The sequence below is a fragment of the Cannabis sativa genome, chromosome 5 (assembly GCF_029168945.1).
Source record: "Cannabis sativa cultivar Pink pepper isolate KNU-18-1 chromosome 5, ASM2916894v1, whole genome shotgun sequence".
In the NCBI taxonomy this organism is placed as follows: domain Eukaryota; kingdom Viridiplantae; phylum Streptophyta; class Magnoliopsida; order Rosales; family Cannabaceae; genus Cannabis; species Cannabis sativa.
Window position 1 is genome coordinate 59,354,851 of NC_083605.1, and position 19,804 is coordinate 59,374,654.

General features: G+C 31.5%; 1 non-coding gene across 1 annotated transcript; it reads right to left on the reverse strand.

The window, feature by feature from the left end:
* Nucleotides 1-19,192: 19,192 nt before the first annotated feature.
* Nucleotides 19,193-19,299, reverse strand: LOC115718224 (small nucleolar RNA R71). Its single transcript, XR_004011808.1, has one exon. It is a non-coding gene; the product is annotated as a small nucleolar RNA R71 (small nucleolar RNA).
* Nucleotides 19,300-19,804: the final 505 nt, after the last annotated feature.

Consider the following 19,804-nt stretch of genomic DNA (forward strand, 5'->3'; position numbering starts at 1 on the left):
GATTGGTTTTCTTGCCCTTAATCATTATAATGCCATAAATGTAGGGTGACAGGCGAATACTCGAGTACCCAAATGTCACCTCAAAATGTGCTTGTTTGCGAGTTCTCCCAGCCATCATATTTAAGTTGTGCATCTTCCAAAATGAGGAACACCGTAGGATCGTTTAATGCCCCAGATCGTGGTTTCGTGTTATAAATAGTCACCTTGTGTTATCCCAACTTTCACCAATCCAATGTGGCAATCACACATGGCCTAATTTAGTAGACACTTGTAACAATGTGAGATTTGTGGGTAGGAGAATGTTGGGCAGTTCCCACAGAAGGCTGATATCAATCAAATGTATATTACCTTCCAGGATGGACCTGGTTGGATTACCAATCTGATGGTCAGGAGGGAAAATATCTACGAACCTTACAAGATTGCTTCATTAGGTAATCTCATCAAAAAGTCAAGTCTCAAAGAGAGCCTGGTCTAGCTATCGGCACGCCAGTAGGGGTAAAGGGTCCCAGAAAGGTTGGGTAGGACTTAACATGCCTTGATTTTTTCTTCAACAAACTCTGCAAATATCTCCAATATCATCCTACAAATACTGAAACTCTTCAGTCCAAAAGTATAGGAGTTTCAAATAAAATATAACTCCCCTAAAAAAAGAGGGATTTTATGTATTAGTTATCTTTCAAATATTTAAATGTGCTTCCCTACATCTTATAAATAGTGAGCATATTCACAAGGAACAAGGACTTGAAATCATAATCTCGACTCCAAGAGCACTTTTGTCAACAATATTCTTTGTAAGAATCTTGAGAGCTGTAGCTAAAATTCACTTTGTCTTCCTTAGTAATCTGCACGACATTATCTCAATATCAATACAATTAAAGGGAGTAGGTCATTACAAATATTTAAAGGGCTCAACCTCTATAATTTTTGTTGTTCTTTTACTTAATATTTTTAAGTTTTTATTGGTAATTAATTAGAATTTATTGAAATTCGAGTCAGTTTGCCAATTCTCCAAACAACATTTTGGTTTTTTCATTGAAAGCTTCAAACTCTAATGAAGATCTCATCCTTCCACACCTAATAATCACCATGGTCTTGACAAGGAGAAGTGTGTCAACTGAATCCAAAGATCCAATGTCTATGGACCCGAATGTCCAAGTTCTACCCACGATTAAGAACCCAACCAATCATGTGTTGGGAATTATTTTACCAGGATCTAGATTTACTAACAAGTATGTTGGATTAACAACCTAATATGAATTCTAAAACAATGAAAATAAACACATATAAAGTTAGAAAACCTTACAGTGGGTGCAGCGGAATAATATGACTCATTCCTTTCAGATCTCTAGCCCTTGATTCCTTTCTGTAGCAGAGCATCACCAAGATCTGAACCTGGATCTTCTTTTCTCCTTCTTTGGTGCAGAAATTTCATAGTCTTCCATACTATGATTGAGATACCACTTGATGTGTGTGGGCACTACTCATCTCACAAGGATTTCGAATTTTTCTCTCTTTTTCTCTCTTAATTTCGTGGCTTTTCATCCATGCAAGAGAAGAGAACAAGGTTGCTTTATATAGGGAGAAGGGAGAGCACAACTTTCCAAATAAACAGTTTCCTCTTTTACTGTGTAATTGATTAACTGCCTTATTTAGTGTGATTCACCACTTTCCTATTATAGCTAGGCTTTGATTAGCAATTACATGACAATTAAAAAATAAAAATAATAATTGGGAAACACAAAGGGAGTGCTCGGCCATAGAGGGAAATGGGCCTCACTTGGATTTTGCAGTTTCCTCAATTTTATTTCTATTTCTCCAAAAATACCATTTTTCCAATTCTAATCATTTGAATGCCAAAACTAATTATTTAATAACTAAAATAGATTATTAAATAATATTGTCATTTAAAATAATTATTAATTAGACATACAAAGTCTCTTAATTAATAATTAAACTTAGAAACCCTTTTCTTTACGATTTCATCCTTAAACTGTGAGAATTCATAAAGTAGACATAGTCTAACTTTTAGAATTATAATTGATTAATTAAAATCAATTAACTGAGTCTTACAAGCAGTATGGCCTCAACTAGTATGGGGACCATGGGTCTATATAACCGAGCTTCCAATAAGTCGAACCGAATTTACCAAGTAAATTCCCTAACTTATTAATTCCTCATTGAATCCACACTTAGAACTTGGAATTGCACTCTCAGTCATATAGAAACGCTCTATATGTTCCACGATATAGACACGTCATTAGTTATCCATTGTTATAACCCTAATGTGATCAATGATCCTCTATATAGATGATTTACACTGTACAGGAATTAAATTACCGTAACACCCTACAATGTATTTTATCCTTAAAACACTTAACCCTGTATAAATGATATTTCACCTAAGTGAAATGAGATCTCCACCATTTATCTTCGTTTGGTTAAGCTCGAAGGAAATCATCCTTTACTTCTATTTGCCAAATAGAAGCTATAGATTCCATATTTATGTTAGCGCTCCCCCACTCAATTGCATTACCGTGTTCCCAAAATGTACGTATCACCCTGATACAAAACTAGGCTTAACTAACAAATCAAAGAACACGAGTAACACTCTTGAAATTGAGCCTAACCATATCAGGATTTCGATCATGTGATCTAGGATCAACTTATGATATTGAATTGAATAGATGTTTACGGTAAGTTTCAAAATCTAATTCAAAGTTCAATATCGGTCCATTCCAATGCATACTCCATGCATCCGATACTGGTAAACTTTGCCAATGTCCTGGAAAGGACATAACACTTTTCCAAGGTGTAAGAATACCTATCGCTGATTATACCATGTCAGTCTAAATCCAATGTTCTGACAAATCAGGGAATCAACTTTTGAACATATAATAAAGATTATATTCCACTGTGCTGACAACACTATAATCTTTAACCAACCCATATGTTCTGGACTTAAAAAGAATTCATACATTATATACATATAATCATGAAATAAATCATGTGAACCATGCAACATAAAATGTTATTTCTGATCTTTATTAATAAGTAAATCTGATTATATGAAATGAGTTTTATTTAGGGCATAAAACCCAACAAACTCCCACTTGCACTAATATAAAACAAAAAGTGCATTTCAAATAATCATTAACACCTTGATATACCAATCAAGTGTAATAGTAGTAAACTCCTCGTAATGGGATCTGACAGGTTGAATTAAACACAACCTCTTCTCCACCATTACTCTTCCTTAATCACAAAATCCTTGATAATGTGAAATTCCTCTCTATATGTCTACTCTTTTGGGATACTGGATTCTATACTTTTGGGCAACTACTCTTTGGTTATACAGGAAGTAACCCTAGTAGTTAAGGCAAGTTGGAACACTGCCACAAAAGTATAGAACTTTCCTTAGACTGAAAAAGTATCTTTCCTGCAACTTTTAACATTCAGTCTCTTTCTGGTAGACTAAGAGATTTCAGATAGGTTTTTACACTTTTCCAAAATCACTACTCCACCCCCAAAGTAATCACCATCTCATCAGCAGACTTTCTAGCACAAAGGCAAGTCTTGAAATCGGATGTGGTGTAGTCTAAGAGTTTCAAAAAACACCCTTATTGACTAACATATAGTTCCTCTTCTTAATCTTAAAATTTACTTGATTGTCTTCCAATGTTCCTCTCCTGGATTAATCTGATACTTACTCATTACTCCCACTCAACAGCAGGTGTCTGGTCTAAGACATACTAAAGCATATATGAGACCTCTCACTGTTGATTTAAGAAATTCTTTCATGGCTTTATCTTCTCTGGAATAGTTGAGACTTTTCCTTAGATAAATAAAATCTATTTCTAAGAAGTTGTGAAGCTTCTATAGATTTCCATTGGAAAGAAAATGCATCAGCATCTCATGCTTGCATTAGAGTAAGTAATTACTAGGTATACCACAAGCCATAGGTTTAGATAAACTTAAACCTATAATACTAGGAACAGGAAGTTTTGTTAAGTCCATTGAATAGACTTATGAACGAAATTTCCTATCATGTCCTTGTAACAGAAAACTTTAGGTTACTCCATGTGAATGGATCAAACCATAGTTCTCTTGGCTTTCTTCTTAGTTTCTTATCTTGACAATCCATTACTTGTTTAAACTCACAATGGATTTTAATCACTAGTGTCTTCCAAGTCATAAGAAGGTGAGTTCCTAGAAACTCTCCCACTACAACAAGGTACCGTGAACTATGTCAAAGAAAACTAAATGGTATAGACCTCTTCAGTTGTGTTAAGACAACAGAGGCAGTGGGATCATCTTGTAAAATAAGATGATAGAGCACTTTTGGAATCAAGAAAAAATATCTCCTTTATTTGCTACTTTATTTTCAGACTTAGTCATTTTCTTAGAAAAGTAGTATTTGCTTAAACAAACACTTTCTTGTCTAATGACTATGGGATGCTCCACCCCTAATCACTTAGAATAGCTAACAAACATGCAAACCAGGGTTAGCAGTTCTGGCTTTTCTTGAGATTTTGATTAGGTCATCCATGAATCTAGTAATGATTTATATTAAGTATACAACCATTACATCATTCTGAAATTACCATATAAGGATTTAGGCAACGACTAGTAACTAATCATCAATATGCAACTCGAATTTCTGGAGAGGTAAGTTTGGATATTATTCAAAAATCAAATTAATGATCTTTGAACTGCATATCTACTAACTTTTTCTCCACCCCTATCAGTTCGCAAGATCTTTAACCACTTACCTTCACTATTGCTAGAAATTCATGAAATTTTTCAAACATTTCAAATTTCTTTTGCATAAGGTAAAATCTAAAGTGATCGTTTTAAGAATACAACGAAAACTCATATCCACCCCTGAATGTACATCCATCTGCGAATGAGATGAAATTACTTTCAGTGGATATAGGCATATTAACTCTTTGCAGAGAATGATCTTGTCAAAACCACTATGAACAAGATACAAATGCCTTAGATTTATAAAATATGTGGTTGTATCTTTTGATGACTTAGGTTACATCAACATCAAAGAGTTCTTAGAATAGTGCAAGTGGATTCTGGTCACAGAATACTAAACTCATACAGTTTGAATCCATTGAAAGAAAATGGTTATTAAACACTTGTGAAAGTGTAACTGTACAATGAGTAATTCTTTCTTGGACCACCACTACTAATTTAACTCTAAGTTGATTTGCCCACACAAGTAGGAGATTTTAAGGTCGAGAATTTATATCATTTCGGGATAGAATTGCGGGAATATAATCATATTCATCATTTAATTTCTTAAGAGAAAATAAGACTTTATATGATTTATAGACCATTCATCCAATGATATGTCATTAAGCTAATTTGAAATAAGCTAAGAGGAATTAGGATAATTTCGTTTTAAATAAGAATCCAACGATGCTCCGATTAGCGAGAGTCAAAGTAATCTTATTTATACAATCTTCTTGTTTCATATTGTAAAACACTAGTCTAAGGTGTCATCAATTGATGAACAGCTAGATGTTGCATATACAATATTTATCTTTCGAGATCTAACACTATTATGTTAGTCTAATGGTGACAATCCATTAGGGATTTATCTCATTTGAAAAACAAATCAAGTTAGACCAACAATGAAGATTCGAAATTAAACTACAATTTAATAACAGAAAATAACATGGTTCAATACAAATTCATACACAATTCAAAAATTATGAAGCACATAGCAAGTAGGAATGACAAGTGAAAATACTAAAACATACAATCCTAAATAATTTCCAAGGTTTTCAACAAACTGATATCAGTGTCCCGTTTAGGCGAGAGTCAAAGCTATCATTCATTGAATAGAGTTGTCAGCTCATCTAAAATGTCAAACATTCTAGCAACCTTTTATTCGATCAAGATGTGAATCCGCGTTGTCCCGTTTAGGCGAGAGTCAAGGCTATTCTATCTTATGAGCTTCCACCATTGTTTCATATTCTTGCAAGTCTTATACAGTCGCCACCATTAGGGTGATCATAAACTATATAAAAAACTTACAAGATTACTTATCTTTCGAGATTAAACGGTGCTAACTTGCTAATGAACGTTCCTCCATTAGGGAGGATTACTCACTAAAACAATAGCTATGTGAAACCAACAATGGAGATCGAATATCCTTATAATAATAAAGCTCATTATTTAATGAAGGGTTGTATTTTCTTCTAATATTTATTTTAATCCATTTATTTTAAATATATATTTATTTAATTAAAATTTCCAATTTAGAATGAAAAATTCCAAACATAAATTTTAATTTAATATTTATAAATTATACTTAGATAGATAAATAACGTGAATTATTTCCATCTTAGTAATAATTTCCATAAATATTTAGAAAATTATTCAATTTAAGTTGTTTCAAAATTAATTTGAATTAATTTACAACTCAAATTTAATTTTCTATAAATATATATTGCATTTTCGAAAATGCTTTAAAATAAAATAAAATAAATCCTGGAAAATTACTCTAATTTTATGTTGGCCCAAAATTAATTAATAAAAATTAATTTTCAACAAAAAATATAATTTTCCTATTTAATTAAATATCTTAGAAAAATCTCAAATATTTAAGTATCATGATTAAAAATCAACTTAAATATTAATTTTCTATTTAATTAAATACACTAGAAAAATACTTCAAGCAAAACAGATAATATCTATCTAGACTTTCATAGACTAATTAATCCAATTTCTAATTTTAATATATTTTAGTTCATTTATTTTAATTAATCATTAAATGAAAAAATCAATGATTTAAGTTGGTCAAAAATTAAATAAATAATTTTCAACTTTAATCTATTTTTCAAATAAAATTCGAAATTTCTACATTAAAGAAATGTAATTTCGAAATTTTGGGAAATGATTAATAAAATAAAATAAAATATATTCTGAAAATTATTCAAACTTAAGTTATTCTGAAATAAGATTCCAAACTTAAAATAATTTTCAACTTTAATTAAATAACATGAAAATAACAATATTAAAGTATCATGATGAAAATCAACTTAGATATTGAAATTTTCAATTTAATTAAATGTATTAAATTCAAGAAATAAATAATTAAGTAAAGAGAAAACTTAATTATTAATTCTAGTTTAATACTAGGAAAATATTCTAAACTTAGATTGTACCAAAATTAATTAGGAAACAATTAATTTCACAATCTATGATATTTTCCTATTTAATATTAGAAATAATAACTAGTACTAGAAATAACTGTCTAGAATATATCATTAACTAAGTGTTTTTCTAAAATTAACTTTAAAATATTACAATGAAAAATAAATTTCATATATTTTAAAAGTTAATTATGTTGCTAATTCAATTTTAATTAGGTTAGACTAATATAATTAACCTAATACAATTATTTAAATAAGGCAAATGGGCCTTCACAATTGGGGTAGTTCATGTGAGGGGGAGCTGGGTTCAGTATGTCGTACCCACTTCTATGGCCCCCAACTCTCACACAAGGCCCAAAAGAGAGGAATTTAACCTTAAAATAAACAATTGTTATTCATTGAATAAGCCCAAATCTAATTGGGCCTAAATAAATTTCCTTATGTCAAAATTTATTTTAGCAACCTAGTCCATTTACTTAGTAAAAACTTAAATGTGCTCCCTATATGTATCTAAGCCCAAAAGCAAACATATAGGCTCACACAGGTCAAATGATTTGGATGGACCCTATCATGTTACTAGGTTTACACAGATGAAAGAAGTACAAAATTTACCTGTTACAAATTATTTATAAGATCTATCGTCAATTGGACTATGATTAAAATCAGATCATTGGATCATGATCTGTCAACAAGTTAATCATAGCAATTTAGATCAGATAAATAATAGGTTTGTTAAAAAAGAGTTTTTGAATAAACAATATAAACAAACATTGTCCATGTAACAGATGTGAAATAAGATATTAATATAATTAAATTATTATTCTTAAACTAACCAAATAAAGGAAACTAATTTTAAAATATCTAGGTTTATTTGAATCAAATTAAATTAAATATCTAATAAGATCAATGATTTAAAAGGAAAGAATCTCTAATATCACTTTCAGATCTTATAATTTAATAAAATAAACCAATTTTAAAATAGATTTGGTTAAATAATAATTACCATAATTATATGTCAAAATATCTCAAATTAAGCAATATTCAAATCTCTACAAAAATATCTATGTTATTTAAATATTTAAGATATGATTTATAAATTTCCAATAAGGAAAAAATGATATATATAGAAAAAATATCATTTTTAAACTTATAATTTATAAATAATTAAATATTTAACAAAATAACAAATTTTTGAATTTGAAAATATTATGGTAAGTATATCTATAAAAATATCTATGTTAATTTCAAATTTATTAATTATTTAATTTGTCATATAAGATAATTTTAATATAATATTTTAAATAAAAAGACAAAGTTATCTTTTAATTTAAAATATCTTAAATATCAAAAAATCTAATCTTATAATTAAATAATAAATAAATATTAAAGAAGTTAACAAATTTTTAAATCTGACCATAATAGGAAATATTTAAAAATTGGAAACAATCCAAAATAGAAATATTTAAAATTGGAAAAAATTCCAAATTGAAAATATTTAAAATTAGAAACATTTCAATTTAGAAATATTTAAAAAAGGAAAATTGAATTTTGGGAAACAATCCCATGAAAAAATTGGATTTTTGGGGAAAAAACCTCAAAAATTCGCAATTTGTAGGGAGCTGCAGGATAGGCTGCATGCAGCAGCCATGATTTCCAAACTTCCGAAATTCATATCTTTCTCAATTTTTATCGGAATCGAGTTCCGTAAAAAACAAAATTGCTTAATTTTTCACAAGGAATCCAAATAAAATATTTTAGAAAATTGAAAAAATATATTTCATGGAAAAATTTCGTACAACATTAACATTCATCGCATAAGCACATAAACCAACATGAAACCATCCAAATCAACACAGAAACATGCAATCATCGTTTTAATTCATATTACATGAAAGTACATCATTACCATGGCTCTGGTGCCAGTTGTTGGGAATTATTTTACCAGGATCTAGATTTACTAACAAGTATGTTGGATTAACAACCTAATATGAATTCTAAAACAATGAAAATAAACACATATAAAGTTAGAAAACCTTACAGTGGGTGCAGCGGAATAATATGACTCCTTCCGTTCAGATCTCTAGCCCTTGATTCCTTTCTGTAGCAGAGCATCACCAAGATCTGAACCTGGATCTTCTTTTCTCCTTCTTTGGTGCAGAAATTCCATAGTCTTCCATACTATGATTGAGATACCACTTGATGTGTGTGGGCACTACTCATCTCACAAGGATTTCGAATTTTTCTCTCTTTTTCTCTCTTAATTTCGTGGCTTTTCATCCATGCAAGAGAAGAGAACAAGGTTGCTTTATATAGGGAGAAGTAGGGTTGTACAAAAAAATTTGTAAACCGCCTAAACCGAATAACCCGCCCAAACTGAACCGAAAAAACCGATAAAAATTACAAACCGAAATAACCCGAAAAATTACAAACCGCCCAATCTGTTAATTGGGCGGGTTGAAAATAGGTCCAACCCGCCCAATTAAACCGACCAACCCGACCAACCCGATTTTGTGCTTTTAATTTTTTTTTTAACTTTTTAGTTTTTATTATATATAATATAAATGATTAAATATAGAATAATATAAAGTTATATACTTAATTATTAGTTTTAAAGTCATATATATGGTATTGTACTTTGGTGGAATGTGATATTTTTAATTTATTTTTAAAATTTTTGTTAATTTTGACTTTAAAACTAAAAAAAAATAAAAAAATTGGCCGGTTTGGGCGGGTTAACCCGACCAAACCGCCCAAACCGTTGGTCGGTTTATAGAATTTTTTTTTTTAAATTAGGCGGGTTGCACTTAAATTTTAGTAACCCGAACTTTAGATTGGGTTAGAAAATATATAGGATAAACCGCCCAAACCGACCAATGTACAGCCCTAGGGAGAAGGGAGAGCACAACTTTCCAAATAAACAGTTTCCTCTTTTACTGTGTAATTGATTAACTGCCTTATTTAGTGTGATTCACCACTTTCCTATTATAGCTAGGCTTTGATTAGCAATTACATGACAATTAAAAAATAAAAATAATAATTGGGAAACACAAAGGGAGTGCTCGGCCATAGAGGGAAATGGGCCTCACTTGGATTTTGCAATTTCCTCAATTTTATTTCTATTTCTCCAAAAATGCCATTTTTCCAATTCTAATCATTTAAATGCCAAAACTAATTATTTAATAACTAAAATAGATTATTAAATAATATTGTCATTTAAAATAATTATTAATTAGACATACAAAGTCTCTTAATTAATAATTAAACCTAGAAACCCTTTTCTTTACGATTTCATCCTTAAACTGTGAGAATTCATAAAGTAGACATAGTCTAACTTTTAGAATTATAATTGATTAATTAAAATCAATTAACTGAGTCTTACAAGCAGTATGGCCTCAACTAGTATGGGGACCATGGGTCTATATAACCGAGCTTCCAATAAGTCGAACCGAATTTACCAAGTAAATTCCCTAACTTATTAATTCCTCATTGAATCCACACTTAGAACTTGGAATTGCACTCTCAGTCATATAGAAATGCTCTATATGTTCCACGATATAGACACGTCATTAGTTATCCATTGTTATAACCCTAATGTGATCAATGATCCTCTATATAGATGATTTACACTGTACAGGAATTAAATTACCGTAACACCCTACAATGTATTTTATCCTTAAAACACTTAACCCTGTATAAATGATATTTCACCTAAGTGAAATGAGATCTCCACCATTTATCTTCGTTTGGTTAAGCTCGAAGGAAATCATCCTTTACTTCTATTTGCCAAATAGAAGCTATAGATTCCATATTTATGTTAGCGCTCCCCCACTCAATTGCATTACCGTGTTCCCAAAATGTACGTATCACCCTGATACAAAACTAGGCTTAACTAACAAATCAAAGAACACGAGTAACACTCTTGAAATTGAGCCTAACCATATCAGGATTTCGATCATGTGATCTAGGATCAACTTATGATATTGAATTGAATAGATGTTTACGGTAAGTTTCAAAATCTAATTCAAAGTTCAATATCGGTCCATTCCAATGCATACTCCATGCATCCGATACTGGTAAACTTTGCCAATGTCCTGGAAAGGACATAACACTTTTCCAAGGTGTAAGAATACCTATCGCTGATTATACCATGTCAGTCTAAATCCAGTGTTCTGACAAATCAGGGAATCAACTTTTGAACATATAATAAAGATTATATTCCACTGTGCTGACAACACTATAATCTTTAACCAACCCATATGTTCTGGACTTAAAAAGAATTCATACATTATATACATATAATCATGAAATAAATCATGTGAACCATGCAACATAAAATGTTATTTCTGATCTTTATTAATAAGTAAATCTGATTATATGAAATGAGTTTTATTTAGGGCATAAAACCCAACATCATGTTCAACCACCTTGGGTAAACCCATCTACAGGGTCCCGACCCGAAGGCCCAACAAATACTGGGTAGGTTTCGGTCAATGTGTGATAACCTGCCTAAAGTACCACGAGGGTTCCTTTAATAGGAGCTACCGCATGTATATGTTAGAGAAATTAGGCCTGGAGTTGGCCAACCTAGTGTCAACGAGCCCCTATGAACTTGGAGGATGATTCTTGGCTAGCCAGACTGAGAGAGGCTATAGGGCTAGTCTAGGACCATACGAACATCCTCCATCATGAGCAAGAAGAAACACGCGCTGCTGTAGGTGATGCTTCGCCCAACAGAGATGCAAATTCTGGGAATGGATGGATCAAAAAGCCACAATCCTACAAGCCACCCAAGTAGAGTTAAACTGCCAAAATAGGGAGGAAAATAAGATAATTAGATGACTCTATGAAAGGGTTGGATCCCGTTTGGAAGAACAATCACTCGTAAAGGACCCCCTTCAGGGAAAAGCCACCTACATCTTGAAGGAAACTCAACACCTTAAGGACCGTGGGCAAACCTCACGCCTAATGGGCCTAACTGCTTCCCAAAAAAGGATGCCTTCTAATTGGCCAAATGATGAAGAAATCCTGCTTGATAAGGCATATGGCAGGATAGGCCAGTTTTAGGACCTTCCTAGAGGTGAAAGAAGGAGGGAAGATATCCCACCCAAGCAAGACTGAAGTCCGTCTCGTAGTGGGGAATCTTACCCAAATCTGAATGAGGATGGTGCCACTAGCCACCCAACTGATGCACGCGCCAACCGAAGAAATCATAATAACAACACCGAGCGCATTAACGACATTCCTTCCTAAAATGCTCAGACAAATTCTAACCCAAGGCCCAAAATTTTGTGTTTGATAGAATGGGTCCCAGGGAGGAAGAATACCTTTCGCATGACTTAAACTGAAGAAGAACTAATTGAGACAGAAACATCTTATCCAAAAATGACCAACCTCCTATCAACCTACAATAACGGTTGACTGAACAAAGGCTAGCTTGACCAGGGACGACCAGAGTTGATCGTGCAGTGCAAACACAATTGGATCAACTCAAGAGCCTAGTACAAGGCTTTCCCGACACAAAGATTTCTGATCTGGAACTTGACAGGACTCAAGAATTGCCTTTCTCTGGATGCTTAAATGCATTGCCCCTGCCAACCAAGTAAAAAAATACCAAATTTGAAAATGTACATTGGGAAAGAAGATCCCATGGTTCATATCAAAAACTTTGAGATTTAAATGGATCTACAAGCATTGAAAGATGAAGTTAAAAAGCTACAGGAAAATGACTTCATCATCGAGGCATTATATCCTCTTTGGGTCTCCAATCTGTTAGGCTATATTTAGCCTATTATTTACGTCATTGTTAGAGCTAATTTTCTTCTTTATTGTCACTTTTTGGAATAGAATTATGCTTATTTTCTTTGGTTTTAGGTGTCGACCTTGGAATGTATAAATTGGTGAAATTTTAGAAAATGGTTATCTATAAAATAGAGAAAATTTTACAAGAAAATAAAATTCAAAATTCAAGTCTGAATTCAACTATGTTTAGATCATATTTTGGAGAATGTCAAAGCTTAAAAGTTCTAGATCTCTCTTTCAACTTTCCAAAAAATCTTGAATCGTCCAATTTTGAACAATATTAAAAGAGTTATGGCCAAAGTATTATCAATAGGCTTGCCGCCCAAATTTAGGGGTGTTATGCCTAAACACTCAATTCTTATTCTGCGGCCCGTCCCTTGAAAATTTCAAAATTTTATATTTTTTTAGATATTTTTATCGTATTTTGGCTATAAAATAAGGTGAACTTTCTTATATTTGACGAAGCATTCAGAGAGTACAAAAATTAGAGAGCAGAAACGACTGCGAAGGCTTTTTTGACGGAGTTTTCAATATTCTGTTCTTCTCTATTTTCTTCTTTGCTTTTAATTGATATGTGTCAAGTTCTTAGATGAATAAGAGTAGTTAAACAATTTATCATGGTATTGATGAATATTGTTTGACATCGATTTATTGTTTTAATGTGATTTAATTTTCCCCGATTTTCTATGTATTCTATTTCATTCGTACTTAATTACTTTTAATTGCTTAATCACCAATTAAATGTTTATAATTTTGATACGACATCTAAGAAGTGAGTGTCAATTATGCTATAGTAAAATAGGAGCAAAGTTTGATATAGGATGAGAGTACCTATGTGGTTTGGATAGCTTATAGGATTTTTGTGTTTAATTTATCACGAAAGTAGAAAAGTTGCATGTAATTGAAATTTATATATCTGAGAAGATTATAAATTACTTGAGTAAACCTGCTATTGCATAGAAATTGAATCATGTTAGACCATAATAGATAGATACAATTGAAATCAATAATCCTAACTTTAAATCTTTGTTAATTTTCATATCAATTTACTTGCATCTTGCTTCCTTATTTTATTTTTTTATTATTTATTTTCTTGTTTTAATCTTTTCTCAATTTTTTTTGACGCGGTGATCAAAATCACACATGATTAACAACACGACACTTCAAAATTGGTGGTGGCACGTCCTCAAACCAGGATAGCTCATCGTCTAACCGAAGGGCATGCTTTGCCAAACCATGAGCTGCAAAAATTCATATCGCAAGCCACATGGGACAAAACTGCCCCCAGAAATTTAGACAATAAAGCTATATCATCCTCAAACAACACACCCAGCTCATTAAAACACCATTCCTTTGTTAATAGTTGAAAAAATAAACAACACCAAGCAACAACATGTATTAGAAGAGACAATCTTTGAATTAACCTTATCGACAAAGTCTCTGTAGTCGTAAGCCTTCCACAAAATAGGCCTACAAAACAACAATAAATAAAACTCTATTACAACATAATTTAATAAAATTAATAGCTAAAATGAAAGAAAAGGGTAAAATAATCCATATTATAATATAAAACAATCTATAAATATAAAAAGTTAAAATATTTATCTGTTAAAACTGAAAGATCGTTAATGTAGAAGCTAAGAGCACAAAATAAATTACTTTTTTTATTCATTAAATGTACCACTAAACTACCCTAAATAATTAGAGACAAGTCATAAATATGGCACGAAAGCCGAAAAAGGCACAAAATTAAAAACACCCATAAAAAGCATAAAAACCATCAAAACAAAATGAAGATTATTGAAAGAAAAACCATAAACAAAATAAATTAAATCAATATATTTTAATATGAGGTTTTAAAATAAGAAAAAAATAATTAATTAATATACTTTAAATATTTTTAATGACTTAATTTATAGTTACAGAAAAACATAAGTAAAAATATTATAAATATATAGAAAAATTCAGAAACAGTACAACTTATTTCAAAAAGTATAATATAAAAACAAAAAATTATGTAACTAACCAAAAATTAATAATGATACTAAAAAATAGACATAAAAGCAAAAAACTAAATAATAAATACTAATGAACCGTCAAATAACAATCAATAAAATATGAAAAAACATTATAAAATTAAAATAATAAAAGAACCATAAACATTTATGCTATAAAATCTTAATTAAGAATGTTTAATATATAAAATATTAATAACAAAATTAAAAAATTAGACATTAAAATAATACTAATAAATACTCATTAATATATGAATGGAATTCATAATAATCAAAATAATAAAACTTTAATGCTAAATTCTTACAATTAGACTAAAATTTTAATGGTAAGAAAATTATCATTATAAGTCATGAAATTAATTCCTAGATTTTGTGCACCAAAATAAATTAGATGATCAGAAAAACTTTTTATAAAAATCTCAAATACACTTAAAAATTAGTTATAAAATTATTAATAGTGAGAATATAAAATTAAATAAATTTGATTACTGGTAAAAAGCTAAATACAGTTCAAAGACACCAACCATTAAAACAAAAAAATAAAATCTTCTAAACGTACTACTACTTAGTGAAGAAAGAATAAAATAATTAAATGAAAAATAATTTAATTAAATATAAAAATAAATTCATAATAATAGAACATACTAATAAGTTATTAAAAAATCCAAAAATTGCGATAGACAGTTGATTCAAAATCAAATTATTAAAATAAAACAGAACTTATGAAATTTAAGCATATAAAACAATTAACCAAAAAATATCGTCAAATCCTTCTTTAAGAGCTACTATCATACGCCATTTATTGGAACATCACCCTTCATCGGAATTCGTCAAATAATTGATAAAATCTTACCCCTCGAACTAAGTGCGTAATTAGATATCCAATTATAAAATCGATCCAATTCAATTAGTAATTAGATTGGATTGGATTGGATTTTGAGGTCTAATTGAATTGGACCGGATGATAATTTTCCAAATCCAATTACTAATTGGATTGGATCGGATGAGGAAAAAAAATACTGAATTAGATTGGATGCTCACACTCGAAACCACCGACAGCACGCTGGTACCACTCCAGCACCATCAAACGAACAACACATAGAGATTGTTGATCTCGAACAAGGAAATCAACTTCTGTACAAACATCTTACCATTGACAAAAACATACTAGAGGAATATGTTGGGTACATATCTAAAAGAAAACAAAATACATACAATTATATTTATATATGTAAAATTAAAGATTGATTAAGGTGAAAACTTCACTCACCCAACCAAAGAAAATTTTTATCAAAAAAGAAAAAGTACTTAAAAATATAAATATATATAATTTTGTGAAGTAAATCATAAACTATGACTAATAAAGTAAACTCAAAAATATAAAAGAACAAAAAAGAAAGAGAAAGTGTTAGAATTTGGGAATAAGGTGAATGAGGTTTCATTCCAAAACCAATTGGCAATAGGAGGAGTAGCCCATTCCTCTTATATATTCTATCTTTCCACACATTGACAATGTGGGACTCTCTAACATCCCCCTCAAGATGGTAGCTATTTTACTTGCTCACCATCTTGGACAACTCGATCATAAGCGGCTCTTTTTTTTAGCTCACTATCCCTGATCACAAGTGACTCTTTTTGCTCTACTTTTCGGATCGGTATTTTTGGATTTTTGGTGGCTCTTTTTTATTTTTGGCTCACTATATCCCTGAATCACAAGTGGCTTTTTTTGAATTTGGCTCTTGGATCAATTTTTTTTTTGGATTTTTGGTGGCTCTTTTTTTTTTTTTTCGGCTCTACTTCGATCGGTTTATTTTTTGGGGTTGGATAGTCGCTAGAGATTTTTTTTGTTTGTTTTGCTCTGATACCATGTTAGAATTTGGGGATAAGGTGAATGAGGTTCCATCCCAAAACCAATTGGCAATGGGAGGAGTAGCCCATTCCTCTTATATATTCTATTATCTTTCCACACATTGACAATGTAGGATTCTCTAACATGTCAATGTAGGACTCTCTAACAGAAAGGAACTCCCCTTTGTCAACAAAGGTACTGACGACAACCTCCCCTGTTGTCTCTTCTCTTTCTCTCTCAAAGTACTAGGGGCTTGCCATTGTCGAGGACCACCAATCTAGAGCCGTTGTCGAGAACCATTGTGTAGCCAATTGCCTTCTCCTTTTTTTTTTTTAAAATTCAAATATGATATGTTCAACCCCAATCAACAAACCCTATTCCCTGAGTTTATTTTTGCAATCTTGATCTTTCTCTATTTCCCGTAGTCGCAGGTGTTGCGAAGGGATGTGGGTGAAGAGGTAAGCGGTCAGGCTATACGCTGCGGTAGAGCGCGGAGGGGCCAACGTGTGATCGGCCGGCGTGCAGAGGAGCCGACTATGCTTGGTCGGTGGGCGAAAGGCCGGAGTCTCATAATTTACTCAATATCTTGTTTGGAAGCCTTTGCACCACTTTGCAAAAATTACATTACCCTTGTGATATTCATGTTGATGTTATTCTGTATCTACCAGAACTCTTCAATAAATTCTAAGACTTGTGAGATCGCAAAATCACATATTTACACAAACTTTCACCAAATCACTCACAATTAAATGATCAAGGCATTTGTGCTCAAAATTGGACATATCTTAATCAAAATAAAACTAGCACAAGAATTAGTCACAAGCTCAAACAATATTCTCATTTTTTAACAAGCTATGCACATTATTAATCATGTATTAGAATGTTGAAAATCACAAAACCAAAGCACATATGCCTCAATTTTTTTTTCAAACAAGCAAAATAAAATAAAAAGAAAAAAAAATTAGTGCATGTTTGGCATCATAACTAAAAAACTGTTTTTTGTTTTTAAAAACAGAAAATTGTTTTTGAAAACAATTTGGCTTGTTTGGCCTTTGTTTTTTTAAAACAGTTTTCAGAAAACAAAGTTACAAAAAACAAGAATTTTGAAAACAACAAAATGTTGTTTTCTGTTTTAAAAACCAATTCACTTTTGGTCAATATTGTTTTCAAAAAACACTAACCAAACATGACTTGTTTTTAAAAACTTCAAAAACTATTTTTTGTTTTCATTTTTAAAAACAATTTTTTGAAAACAAAAAACAAAAAACAATACCAAACATGCTCTTAGTTTCCCAAAACATGTTTAAGCACCAAATTCTCAAATATGTGTGAGCAAGTTTAAAAATAAATAAAGAAGAGTTAAAGAAAAACTCCCCTAGTCAATGATGTGCAAACTTGCTAGTATCAACTCCATAAGTGCGCCCAATTCCATTTGACTTTAATGATTGCACCTACAAGAGAGAAAAAAAAAGAAAGAGAAAAAAAAACCTACAATGCAACTGTCAAAACCATTTAATCTTTTCTTTTCTCAATTTGTAACAACCGAATAGAAGTAAAAGTTTAATTTTAAAGTACTTAACTAAAATTCTTGTGGGATCAATCTCACTCTTTGTGAGTCTATTACTTCATAACAATAAAAATACTTGCATGTTGAAAATACCACAAAAAGTTTGTGGCACCGTTGTTGGGGATTGTTAGTTAATATTTATAAAAAATAAATTTTGTTATAATTTATTTTTTCTTTTCAATTTTTTTACTTCTTCTGTTTGTTTTAAAATTTTCTCTATTCACTGGTTTAACTAGTTTATGCTACGTTAAGGGCCAACTGCTAGATTTCCTGCTGATCCTAAAATAGAGAAGACTTGTAGACAAAACAGAAGAAGGAAAAGATTGGAAAGAGCAGTGACAGTGGTTGAGCAAGAAGTAGGGATGGCCTATAACAACAATAATGGAGGCGTCGTAGATGGGCAGGCTAATGGTCTTAATCCACTAGACCGTAGCTTGAGAGATTATGTTCTACCCAATCTGAGAGGGGTTAGATCCTGTACATGGCCACCTGCCATTAAAGCAAACAATTTCAAGATCAAGTTGGCCATACTGCAAATGGTTCAATCCATAGTCTAGTTTGGGGGATTGCCATCAGAAGATCCAAACATGCATCCTGCTAACTTCGAGGAGCTGTGTTAGACATTTTAGATGAACGGAGTTAGTGATGAAGCCATTAGATTGAGGCTGTTCTTGTTCTCCTTAAGAGATCGAGCCAAGAGTTGGTTGGTATCTTCGCCACTCAATCTATCAACACTTGAGAGGAATTGGCCTTAAAATTTCTCTCGAAGCTCTTTCCTCTTGCTAAGGTAGCCAAACTGAGATTTGAAATCAACAATTTCATGCAACATGACAATGATTCTCTATATGAAGTCTAGGAGAGATACAAGGACATAATTAGAAAGTTTCCTCATCATGGAATAGAGAAGTGGATGTAAGTTCACAACTTCTATAATGGGTTAACCTGCACTAACTAGATCCTTATTGATGCTGCATCTGGTGGGGAAGAGTGCAAATGAGGCATATGATCTGCTAGATGAGATGGTCATGAACAATTAACAGTGGCCATCTAAAAGAAGCCAAGAAAAGAAGGTAACCGGTATGCATGAAGTAGATGCCCTCACCAAGCTTATAGCCCAAGTAGAACCATTAACAAAGATGATGGAAGCTCAAGTCAAGCAGGCTTAGGTGATCTGTGAACTGTGTGAGGGCCCTCACTCTTATGATATATGCCATGTTAACGTGAATAGTTTACCAATGGAGCAAGCTCAAATTGGATATTTAAAAAGATGATACCTACCCCTACCTTGATGGACGTCGTCAGTATCATGATTCACAACTGTCTAGTAAGAATCTTTAAGGCTTTTTAAACTAGAGATATAGGCCACTATTCCAAGGGAGTCCTCAATAACTTGCTGAACAACCAA